Genomic DNA, 12,500 nt, shown 5'->3' with positions numbered 1-12,500 from the left:
TCTATAATACCACTGATATTCCCGCTCTATAATACCACTGATATTCCCGCTCTATAATACCACTGATATTCCCGCTCTATAATACCACTGATATTCCCGCTCTATAATAACACTAATATTCCCGCTCTATAATAACACTAATATTCCCGCTCTATAATAACACTGATATTCCCGCTCTATAATAACACTAATATTCCCGCTCTATAATACCACTGATATTCCCGCTCTATAATACCACTGATATTCCCGCTCTATAATACCACTGATATTCCCGCTCTATAATACCACTGATATTCCCGCTCTATAATACCACTGATATTCCCGCTCTATAATACCACTAATATTCCCGCTCTATAATACCACTGATATTCCCGCTCTATAATACCACTGATATTCCCGCTCTATAATACCACTGATATTCCCGCTCTATAATAACACTAATATTCCCGCTCTATAATAACACTGATATTCCCGCTCTATAATAACACTAATATTCCAGCTCTATAATACCACTAATATTCCCATTCCCGCTCTATAATAACACTAATATTCCCGCTCTATAATACCACTGATATTCCCGCTCTATAATACCACTGATATTCCCGCTCTATAATACCACTGATATTCCCGCTCTATAATAACACTGATATTCCCGCTCTATAATAACACTGATATTCCCGCTCTATAATAACACTGATATTCCCGCTCTATAATACCACTGATATTCCCGCTCTATAATACCACTAATATTCCCATTCCCGCTCTATAATACCACTGATATTCCCGCTCTATAATAACACTAATATTCCCGCTCTATAATAACACTGATATTCCCGCTCTATAATAACACTGATATTCCCGCTCTATAATAACACTGATATTCCCGCTCTATAATAACACTGATATTCCCGCTCTATAATAACACTGATATTCCCGCTCTATAATAACACTAATATTCCCGCTCTATAATAACACTAATATTCCCGCTCTATAATAACACTAATATTCCTGCCAGCTCTATAATAACACTAATATTCCCGCTCTATAATAACACTAATATTCCTGCCATCTCTATAATAACACTAATATTCCCGCTCTATAATAACACTAATATTCCTGCTATAATAACACTAATATTCCTGCCATCTCTATAATAACACTAATATTCCCGCTCTATAATAACACTAATATTCCCGCTCTATAATAACACTAATATTCCCGCTCTATAATAACACTAATATTCCTGCCAGCTCTATAATAACACTAATATTCCCGCTCTATAATAACACTAATATTCCTGCCATCTCTATAATAACACTAATATTCCCGCTCTATAATAACACTAATATTCCTGCTATAATAACACTAATATTCCTGCTATAATAACACTAATATTCCTGCTGCAGTCAAAGGTTATTTTACCTTATTGGAATCAAATTTAAGAATTGATAAGCAGAATTGTAATGGTTAAAATGAAAACGATACCCAGCCCTACGCAGGACTGAGGCAGAACAAACATCCCGTTTCAGCTGCCGAAAATAAAGAGATTTTATGCACATCATCATGTGTGGGAATGTTGCATCAGGGATCTTCAGTTCCGACATTTTCTACTTAGACTGTCAGTCAGGTCTCTAATAAACCTGGTGTTCAATACACTGAAGAAAAAAGGTTTAGGAACAATTTTCAGTCAGAAATCGGCAGTAAATTTCACAGTTACAAAGAAACAGTAATGCATCGAATTAAACTCATTTTCTGCGAAAAAATTTTTTTATAGTGTGCAAAAAGGGCTGTTTTTTGAAAGAACTGCTTTAGATAAAAGCATCTGCTAATGCATTAATGTTCTTTTAAACCAAACAAACTTCTATCCGTCAAATGGTTTGATAGTAGAAGTGTGTTTCTGCATCTTGCTTTTCAATGAACGACTCGGTTTGATACTTCATCATCAAAGGCAATGGCATTCTGACTTTTACAAGTGTCCAAATGTCTAAGTGACCTTTAGTAGCCACTGTGTTTGTCTTCAGCAGCTCAGATGCGCATCTTACTGAGATCAGATCCACCTGTTAGCAGCTGTGCACGAAAGAGTAATAGTATAACACACACACACACACACACACACACTGAGCAAATTCAATCTCCAAAATTTACACCTGTGAATCTCCAAAGCTGTCAGACAGAGTGTGTGTTACCTAGCGACAGGAGAGCGAGCGTCCACGCTGATAAATTAGCCAAGCCAGAGAGAGCGACTCCTGGGGTCCTGACGCAGGGCTTTATCCTTATAGCTGACCCATTAGTGCACGCGTTAAAGACTGCGCATTATTCACGTGCAACTAAACCAGCAGCAATGCACTGAAAATACGTTAAAAATCAAGTAATTATCAATGCAAGGCATTTAAAAAAGTTTAGCCTGCTCTGTCTCAGCGATCTATCCGCGCGCATCATTGTTCAAATGACAGCCAATCAAATCAAAGAAGGCGGGGCATCCTTCCCGCGCACTTTGGAACACATCTTTCCTTCGCGGGTCAAAATGACCCGAAGCCTTTAAATTATTATTATTATTATTATTTTTACAGAAAACTTTTTTATTTATTTATATTTATCTTTAAATTACTAGATTTGATCAATAAATAATAAATAAATAGTAATTTAAGCACATTCCTCACATTCTTTCAACTTACATTTCATGCCTAAACCTTTTTATTCAGCTCTAAATATCTTACATTGTGTGTCTTTGGCGACCTCTTGTGGAAAAATAATACTATAACATGATATTTCATGACTCTAGATGGCCTTATAGCTCTATATGGAGCAAATGCGCTGTTCCTCTGGGTCCTAAAGCCAGTTTCAGCGAGCCACTTCCGTTTAACAGTTGAAGCGCGTCTGAGGTAAGATATAAAGCAGCTAAATATGTAATGTTTGACAACTGTTTCACAATATAAATGTTAAACCACCTTTAGTAACATATAGTAATGCAAACTACTCAACTTTTTTTTGTCAAATTTCGCAGTTTTAAAATTGAAAATATAGGATGAATCTTCTACGTGAATCATGTAGCCTGAGGGTAAGTTTACACGACGACGATATGCTTAAAACGGAGAATGTTTTCCTGTGAGTTTTCTGCGTACAGACGACACCATTGTCAAAACGCTAAAATCTAAAAACGCTGTATTCTGCTGTCAGGCCAGTAGATGGCGATGAAACACTATAGATTAAACACGTAATATGCATGTGCACGACGTCATCGTCTTCAGAGATTCACGTTTTTGTTGTTTACACAGAGACCGCTTTCAAAAGTTTGCGTGTTCAGGCGCCCAAAACACCATTGTTGTGTAAATGAACGGCAAAAACGCATAAAAAGTTTCCCGTTGTTTTCGACATTACATGCGTACGAATGTGTGCATATTTGAAAATAAAAACAGTATTTGCTATCAATGGTTCAAATTGATTACATATTCTTCTTGCTTTCTCGTTATTCCCCTAAATGCATTCAAATTCTTTAATTATTGAGTTAAATTATTTAATTATTTAATTAAAAGACCATTACAAACATTAAATTGCCCCCTCAATGTTGAAGCCATTGTTACAGCCTTGCCTGATTCAATTAACATGGCACTTTTATGGCAAGGAAAAAAATAATAATAACCACTTACACAATTTCTATGTGCAAACTATGATCTGCACTAATTTTGTGGGAGTTTGTTGTGTCAGGACCTGATCTGCTAAATTCACTCAGTGAATCGACACAAAAACAACACATGCAAAAATAACTGGTGGCATAAAATAGTGTAATTAGTCATAAATACATGTGACCACTTTGAGTGTAAACACTAATGCATCCTGAACAACAGTAAAGCATTTATCAGATGCTTTTATCTAAAGTGACTTGCATTGCATATATAAGGTATATATTTGAGCGGTTCACACACTCCCTGTAGGAAAACACACGCCTCAGTTCCGACCGGGCCAAAGACATTTTCCACTGCAAGGAAAACTCAATGACTTGTGACGTGTGTTTTTACACTCGGTTTGTTTCAGGAGTGAACATGTGAACGCTTCAGATGAACTCAAGCTCTTTAAGGACTTCCTGCCGTTTAAGAGGAGATAAAGGCTTGAGGTTTAACCAGAGTGTTTTCAGTGCTGAGTTAAATCAGATTTGCACAAGGTAACTCTGTGAGTTTGGTTATTTGATCGTCTTGTGCGAGAGATTAAGAATGAAATCACTGGCAAAACTCAGTGAAATCACAAGCGATTACTAGATCGCCTGATCCAGCTAACAGAAATATGATCTAGAACATCTTGGTAATGTTCCCATCAAAACATTACATTCGAATGTTCTCTGAACGTTACTTTAGAATGTTCTCTGAACGTTACTTTAGAATGTTCTCTGAATGTTACTTTAGAATGTTCTCTGAAAGTTACTTTAGAATGTTCTCTGAAAGTTACTTTTGAATGTTCTCTGAATGTTACTTTTGAATGTTTTCTGAACGTTACTTTTGAATGTTTTCTGAACGTTACATTTAATGTTCTCTGACTTCTGCTTTTGAATGTTCTCTGAACGTTACTTTTGAATGTTCTCTGAACGTTACTTTTGAATGTTCTCTGAATGTTACTTTAGAATGTTCTCTGAATGTTACTTTTGAATGTTCTCTGAACGCTACTTTTGAATGTTCTCTGAACGCTACTTTTGAATGTTCTCTGAATGTTACTTTTGAATGTTTTCTGAACGTTACATTTAATGTTCTCTGACTTCTGCTTTTGAATGTTCTCTGAACGTTTCTTTTGAATGTTCTCTGAACGTTACTTTTGAATGTTCTCTGAATGTTACTTTTGAATGTTCTCTGAATGTTACTTTTGAATGTTCTCTGAACGTTACTTTAGAATGTTCTCTGAATGTTACTTTTGAATGTTCTCTGAACGTTACATTTAATGTTCTCTGACTTCTGCTTTTCAATGTTCTCTGAACGTTACTTTTGAATGTTCTCTGAACGTTACCTTTTGAATGTTCTCTGAACGTTACTTTAGAATGTTCTCTGAACATTCTGAAACATGTAGTAACATTTAAGAAACGTTAGACGAACGTCCAACTAAAACCTTTATGAACTTTATGAAGCTTGACGAACGATGTATAAATATTGTTTTTGTGCTAACATTTTGAGAACATTATGAAAGACCAGATTACTTTGAATTAACGTTTTATAAATGTTACTGGAAGAACGTTTGTTCATGACTTTGAGAGGACGTTCCCTGTTACCTGAGGAACCTTCTCTGTGTTAGTCCGGGTTCGTTCCACGTGCAGATGTTCCTCATGTCGGTTTATGTCCCTGAAAGAGAGACAGAATGTTAATGAGAGAGAGAGACAGACCCTTTTTATGGCGCTGACGAAGGTGTCTTAATGTCTTCAGCATATGGAGCTGCTGGATCAATCCATCACGAGAGGAACCTGAGCTCGTGTGCTGGGTTTATTTGACTCACACACACTGTAATGAGTTTAGTCCATATGTGATCGCAATAAGGTTTCTGTAACACACACCTTTGTTTGGGTTTTTTCACTAAATTCAGATTGAACTGGAGACACACTGACCCTTTTAATTTCTCATTTAAAACAGTGTAAATGAATCTCTCTCCCGTCTCTCTGCTCTGTTGAGTTTTATATGACACTGTCATTTTCTGCTCGGCCTGGAGAACAAACACAGAGTCATAAACGTGTCAGCAGTCATTCATCATTCCCACATCCACTGCACTCAACTCTACACGCCACGCTCTATTCTACTCTACTCTACTCTAGCCTATTCTATTCTATTCTATTCTATTCTATTCTATTCTATTCTATTCTATTCTATTCTACTCTACTCTACTTCATCTCCTCTTTCTGACTATCATTAGTCTTCACACATTGAGCAAACACTATAGCGTTTCTGAAACATTGGGGTGGTTTCATAATTTATGGGGTATGATTTTTTTACTTAAAGAAATTAACACTTTTATTAATCAAGGATTGATTAAATTGATCAAAAGTGACAGTAAATACATTTATAATGTTACAAAAGATTCTATTTCAAATAAATGGTCTTCTTTTGAAATTCATATTCATCAAACAATCTTGAAAAATAAAATGTATGATGGTTTCCAATGTTTCCAATGTAACACTGATAATAATCATAAATGTTTCTTGATCATCAAATCCTCATATTAGAGTGATGTGTGAAGGATCATGTGACACTGAAGACTGGAGTAATGATGCTGAACATTCAGCTTTGATCACAGGAATAAATTACACTTTACTGTATATTCACATTAGAAAACAGCTGATTTACACTGGAATGTACTCTTTAAAAACATTAACAAATCTCAATTATTCCAAACTTTCAACCTCAGTGTAAATGTCTTTTCTGTCACTTTTAATAAATTTAATTCAATCCTTGATTGAAACAGTTATTGTGTCTGGTGTCAGATTTGCTGATTTCACAGAGAAATAATTGGTTCAAATAACATCTAAAGCATTTGTGAAATATCGTCAATAAACTATTATTTTAACTTTTCCCCCGGAAATGTCACAGACAGCTGGGAAAAAAATTAATCCAACTGACCATATAATATATCATGTAGAGTTAGTTTAGCAAAATGTACATTTTAAGGGTTGCGAAAACGCTCACCTGTTGTTGTTGGTGTCTAGGGTTGTGCGTCCAGTCTAACTCTACTGTACATTGTCTACAAATGTGTCCGTCACATGGTAAAATTTAGTCAAATTAGTCAGATGAACATGGAATGGCTTCAAAAATCAAAAAAAAAAAAAACTATACAAGGTCAAAGAAAATACGACACAGATGATATTAAATATCAGTTCACTTCCAGACTTCGACACTTTACAGCTCAAATAACACGTTTTTACTGGAGCATTGACATGACAAGGGGTTTAACAAAATTACAAGCTGCACATTTCTGCTCTTAAACCCTTTAGTACACCTGATCCATATATACACACTAACATTATATTTATATACACATTTTTTACGCAACATATGTGAGTTTTTAGCAAAGGAGCAAAGTAATTTCCATGTAAATAAGTTTATAAATATAGCTATAAAAATAGAAATCTCCCTGAGTCAACTGTACTGCCAGGGTTTAAGTGTGCGTTAAAGAAATATCCAGCCTGTATGTATATCACATACAAATCAACAGGATGCAGCAGATGCTGAAACTGTATTTTACCGAGGAGAAAACATCTGTATGAAGAGCAAACTGACATATGCTCTTAAAGACAGCAGCGAATCTAAAGCAGAATCGCAGCAGTTGGTGTGTGTGTGTGTGTGTGTGTGTGTGTGTGTGTATGTGTGTGTGTGTTTGAAGACTCATTTCTCTGACTGCAGGGTTTCCTATCTCACACCAGACTCAATGACACACAGCTGAATCCATCAATACTACAGTCCGTATCTGATCCCATCACCCATCCAGTCCTGCCATCACAAGAGAAACACATTCAGACCTCATATTCTACAAGTTAAAGACTGAATACTTTATTTGAGCTTTAGATGGTATCTTCACCATTCACTGACAGTCTGCATCCCACGCTTTACGCCACTGCATCCCACGCTTTACACCACTGCATCCCACGCTTTACACCACTGCATCCCACGCTTTACGCCACTGCATCCCACGCTTTACACCACTGCATCCCACGCTTTACACCACTGCATCCCACGCTTTAAGCCACTGCATCCCACGCTTTACACCACTGCATCCCACGCTTTACCCCACTGCACCCTACGCTTTACACCACTGCATCCCACGCTTTACCCCACTGCATCCCACGCTTTACGCCACTGCATCCCACGCTTTACTCCACTGCACCCCACGCTTTACTCCACTGCATCCCACGCTTTACACCACTGCATCCCACGCTTTACTCCACTGCATCCCACGCTTTACACCACTGCACCCCACGCTTTACTCCACTGCATCCCACGCTTTACACCACTGCACCCCACGCTTTACACCACTGCATCCCACGCTTTACGCCACTGCATCCCACGCTTAAGCCACTGCATCCCACGCTTTACTCCACTGCATCCCACGCTTTACGCCACTGCACCCCACGCTTTACGCCACTGCATCCCACGCTTTACGCCACTGCATCCCACGCTTTACACCACTGCATCCCACGCTTTACACCACTGCACCCCACGCTTTACACCACTGCATCCCACGCTTTACGCCACTGCACCCCACGCTTTACGCCACTGCACCCCACGCTTTACACCACTGCATCCCACACTTTACACCACTGCATCCCACGCTTTACTCCACTGCATCCCACGCTTTACACCACTGCATCCCACGCTTTACACCACTGCATCCCACGCTTTACACCACTGCACCCCACGCTTTACACCACTGCACCCCACGCTTTACTCCACTGCATCCCACGCTTTACACCACTGCATCCCACGCTTTACGCCACTGCATCCCACGCTTTACGCCACTGCATCCCACGCTTTACACCACTGCATCCCACGCTTTACACCACTGCATCCCACGCTTTAAGCCACTGCATCCCACGCTTTACACCACTGCATCCCACGCTTTACCCCACTGCACCCTACGCTTTACACCACTGCATCCCACGCTTTACCCCACTGCATCCCACGCTTTACGCCACTGCATCCCACGCTTTACTCCACTGCACCCCACGCTTTACTCCACTGCATCCCACGCTTTACACCACTGCATCCCACGCTTTACTCCACTGCATCCCACGCTTTACACCACTGCACCCCACGCTTTACTCCACTGCATCCCACGCTTTACACCACTGCACCCCACGCTTTACACCACTGCATCCCACGCTTTACGCCACTGCATCCCACGCTTAAGCCACTGCATCCCACGCTTTACTCCACTGCATCCCACGCTTTACGCCACTGCACCCCACGCTTTACGCCACTGCATCCCACGCTTTACGCCACTGCATCCCACGCTTTACACCACTGCATCCCACGCTTTACACCACTGCACCCCACGCTTTACACCACTGCATCCCACGCTTTACGCCACTGCACCCCACGCTTTACGCCACTGCACCCCACGCTTTACACCACTGCATCCCACACTTTACACCACTGCATCCCACGCTTTACTCCACTGCATCCCACGCTTTACACCACTGCATCCCACGCTTTACACCACTGCATCCCACGCTTTACACCACTGCACCCCACGCTTTACACCACTGCACCCCACGCTTTACTCCACTGCATCCCACGCTTTACACCACTGCATCCCACGCTTTACTCCACTGCATCCCACGCTTTACACCACTGCACCCCACGCTTTACTCCACTGCATCCCACGCTTTACACCACTGCACCCCACGCTTTACACCACTGCATCCCACGCTTTACGCCACTGCATCCCACGCTTAAGCCACTGCATCCCACGCTTTACTCCACTGCATCCCACGCTTTACGCCACTGCACCCCACGCTTTACGCCACTGCATCCCACGCTTTACGCCACTGCATCCCACGCTTTACACCACTGCATCCCACGCTTTACACCACTGCACCCCACGCTTTACACCACTGCATCCCACGCTTTACGCCACTGCACCCCACGCTTTACGCCACTGCACCCCACGCTTTACACCACTGCATCCCACACTTTACACCACTGCATCCCACGCTTTACTCCACTGCATCCCACGCTTTACACCACTGCATCCCACGCTTTACACCACTGCATCCCACGCTTTACTCCACTGCATCCCACGCTTTACACCACTGCATCCCACGCTTTACACCACTGCATCCCACGCTTTACACCACTGCACCCCACGCTTTACACCACTGCACCCCACGCTTTACTCCACTGCATCCCACGCTTTACGCCACTGCACCCCACGCTTTACGCCACTGCATCCCACGCTTTACACCACTGCACCCCACGCTTTACACCACTGCACCCCACGCTTTACACCACTGCACCCCACGCTTTACTCCACTGCATCCCACGCTTTACGCCACTGCATCCCACGCTTTACTCCACTGCATCCCACGCTTTACACCACTGCACCCCACGCTTTACACCACTGCATCCCACGCTTTACGCCACTGCACCCCACGCTTTACACCACTGCATCCCACGCTTTACTCCACTGCATCCCACGCTTTACGCCACTGCACCCCACGCTTTACTCCACTGCATCCCACGCTTTACTCCACTGCATCCCACGCTTTACACCACTGCACCCCACGCTTTACACCACTGCATCCCACGCTTTACTCCACTGCATCCCACGCTTTACACCACTGCATCCCTCGCTTTACACCCCTGTCTCCCACGCTTTACTCCACTGCATCCCACGCTTTACACCACTGCATCCCACGCTTTACACCACTGCATCCCACGCTTTACACCACTGCATCCCACGCTTTACACCACTGCATCCCACGCTTTACACCACTGCATCCCACGCTTTACACCACTGCATCCCACGCTTTACACCACTGCACCCCACGCTTTACTCCACTGCATCCCACGCTTTACACCACTGCATCCCACGCTTTACACCACTGCATCCCACGCTTTACTCCACTGCATCCCACGCTTTACACCACTGCATCCCTCGCTTTACACCCCTGTCTCCCACGCTTTACTCCACTGCATCCCACGCTTTACTCCCCTGTCTCCCACGCTTTACTCCACTGCATCCCTCGCTTTACTCCACTGCATCCCACGCTTTACACCACTGCATCCCTCGCTTTACTCCACTGCATCCCACGCTTTACTCCACTGCACCCCACGCTTTACACCCCTGTCTCCCACGCTTTACACCACTGCATCCCACGCTTTACTCCACTGCATCCCTCGCTTTACACCACTGCATCCCACGCTTTACTCCACTGCATCCCACGCTTTACTCCACTGCATCCCACGCTTTACTCCACTGCATCCCACGCTTTACTCCACTGCATCCCACGCTTTAGACCACTGCATCCCTCGCTTTACACCCCTGTCTCCCACGCTTTAACCCACTGCATCCCACGCTTTACACCACTGCACCCCACGCTTTACTCCACTGCATCCCACGCTTTACACCACTGCATCCCTCGCTTTACACCCCTGTATCCCACGCTTTAACCCACTGCATCCCACGCTTTACACCACTGCACCCCAACGCTTTACTCCACTGCATCCCACACTGTACACCACTGCATCCCACGCTTTACACCACTGCATCCCACGCTTTACGCCACTGCACCCCACGCTTTACGCCACTGCATCCCACGCTTTACGCCACTGCACCCCACGCTTTACTCCACTGCATCCCACGCTTTACGCCACTGCATCCCACGCTTTACTCCACTGCATCCCACGCTTTACACCACTGCATCCCACGCTTTACGCCACTGCACCCCCCGCTTTACGCCACTGCATCCCACGCTTTACACCACTGCATCCCACGCTTTAACCCACTGCATCCCACGCTTTACTCCACTGCATCCCACGCTTTAACCCACTGCATCCCACGCTTTAACCCACTGCATCCCACGCTTTACTCCACTGCATCCCACGCTTTACGCCACTGCACCCCACGTTTACACCACTGCACCCCATGCTTTACACCACTGCACCCCACGTTTTACACCACTGCATCCCACGCTTTACACCCCTGCATCCCACGCTTTACACCACTGCATCCCACGCTTTACTCCACTGCATCCCACGCTTTACTCCACTGCATCCCACGCTTTACACCACTGCACCCGATGCTTTATTGCCTCTGCAGAAAGTTGGCGACTTCTGAGGACTAAGAGCCTCAATTGTTTCCACTTTGTTATAATACCACTAAACAGTTGACCGTGAAATATTTAGTAGTGAGAAAATTTCATGAATGGACTTATTGCTCAGGTGGCAACTGATTACGATCCCACGCTTAGGTTCACTGAGCTCCTGAGAGCGACCCATTCTTTCACAGATGTGTGTAGAAGCGTCTGCATGTCTAGTGCTTGATTTATACAACTGTGGCCATGGAAGTGACTGGAACACCTGAACTCAATGATTTGGAGGCGTGTCCCAATACTTTTGGGAATATAGTGTAGATAGATAGATAGATAGATAGATAGATAGATAGATAGATAGTTAGATAGATAGATAGATAGATAGATAGATAGATAGATAGATAGATAGATAGATAATTCCAGAATAAGGAGCAAAAGTGACAATGACGATGGTCAAAACTACTCGAAACTAAACTCTACAGAATAACATGCATTAAAGTAAATAATGTTTATTTCATGTAACTTTAAAGTCTAATTTGCATCTTAGTTTTAAGTGAAGAAATTACTTTCAACTGAAAGACACATGCAGAGTTTGTTTGTGTGTTTTCTGCAGGTGTGTGTGTGTGTGTGTGTGTGTGTGTGTGTGTGTGTGTGTGTGTGTTTACAGCAGCAGGGATTGAACGCCACAAATGAACACGGCTTCTTTCCGCCTGACGAGTTCTGCGCA

This window comes from Rutilus rutilus, assembly GCF_951802725.1.
Source record: "Rutilus rutilus genome assembly, chromosome: 9".
Classification (NCBI taxonomy): domain Eukaryota; kingdom Metazoa; phylum Chordata; class Actinopteri; order Cypriniformes; family Leuciscidae; genus Rutilus; species Rutilus rutilus.
The sequence above is the reverse complement of the archived record's forward strand: the minus strand, read 5'-3'. Positions refer to the sequence as shown.